Source organism: Toxoplasma gondii, chromosome XII, assembly GCF_000006565.2.
Source record: "Toxoplasma gondii ME49 chromosome XII, whole genome shotgun sequence".
In the NCBI taxonomy this organism is placed as follows: domain Eukaryota; phylum Apicomplexa; class Conoidasida; order Eucoccidiorida; family Sarcocystidae; genus Toxoplasma; species Toxoplasma gondii.
In genome coordinates, this window is record NC_031480.1 from 367324 (window position 1) to 368828 (window position 1505).

Genomic DNA, 1505 nt, shown 5'->3' on the forward strand with positions numbered 1-1505 from the left:
AGTTCTTGGTTTTCTCAGTCACCCGAAAGCCGGCAACATGAACGCCCTACAGCCGGAGAAGCCACAGAAGACGGTTTGGTGCCTGCGTCCATAGGCGTGTGACAAGAAAAGAGACCGGCGGTCGTCACGTTTCTGGCAGTCCGAGGCATGATTCGGCTCCTGCCTTATCTCACCCTCTCGAAAATTACGAGCTACCGTCGATGACGCTCCGTCGCCTGTCTCCAGGCCGTGAGACCGAGAATGCGTCGGCGCAAAAGGGCTGTCGTTAAGGAAAAGGGCGCAAAACACGTCACCACTGCTGACTCTCAGCAAAACCGACAAAGCCATCCTCGACGACGCCGACGAGTCATTCATGTTATTGTGCGTTCTGCTGACGCCTGATCCCTCAAAGATGGGGTTGAATCTACAATTCCTGAGTGACGGAAACAAGTGGATTTCACCCCAGTGAACACCAGTCGCTGCACGTTTCATCGTTGTCGATCCGGGGCACCAAAGCCACTCGCGAACGCGACCTCGGTTTCTCGGGTGCTCCTCGAGTGCAAAAATGACCGTGTGATACCTGGAGTTCTGCGAGCTGCCCACGGCGGAAGAGAAATCTATCGCTAGGCTGTCTCAGTTGTGTGACGCAATGCGTTAACAAAAGCAATGGTGCCGTGCGGAACAGTAGTCCAGGCAACAGTTTGCATAGTCGGGTCGAAAGTGTGGTGACCCCGATCTTCACGACCTTGTCCCAGCAAGTGACCGACTTCACTCTGAATCAGTACCTCTGTGTCCAGCGCAATCCGTGTTTCCGGCGAAGGCCAGTCTACAACTATAACAGACTTTTGGCAGCCATCTCGTCGTGTTCAACCAACTGAGCGAACATGTAGCTTCCCTCTAGCAGCGGACGCCGCCGAAATCGAGAAGCGAGTTACATGGAACCCAAAGACGAGAGGAGTGCTTGATGTCGCTGGGTCAGTGAACCGAGTCATTGGTTGCTTTCTCGTCTGCGAACAGAAATTGTGGATCGCCGTCGCTCTTTCCCTCCGGGAATGTTGTTGTTCGGAAGGGCTTTTCACATCGCAGGGCTTGAGGCCTGCGTTCGTGACGCAACTCTCGGGCGATCCCCGGCCTGCAGCCCCGAGGACCTGGTGCTTGAAAAAAGCGTTTGGTCTCTGATTCGTCCAATTTACAAAAGGCTTGGTCCAGTGTCGATAAGCAGTGCCGTTGCCTCGCAACGAGCGGATCGCAGTTGACAACGACATGAAAGAACACACACCCCCACAGCGGCCGCCAGTGGCACTGACAAACGAGTTCTTGGTTTTCTCAGTCACCCGAAAGCCGGCAACATGAACGCCATACAGCCGGAGAAGCCACAGAAGACGGTTTGGTGCCTGCGTCCATAGGCGTGTGACAAGAAAAGAGACCGGCGGTCGTCACGTTTCTGGCAGTCCGAGGCATGATTCGGCTCCTGCCTTATCTCACCCTCTCGAAAATTACGAGCTACCGTCGATGACGCTCCGTCG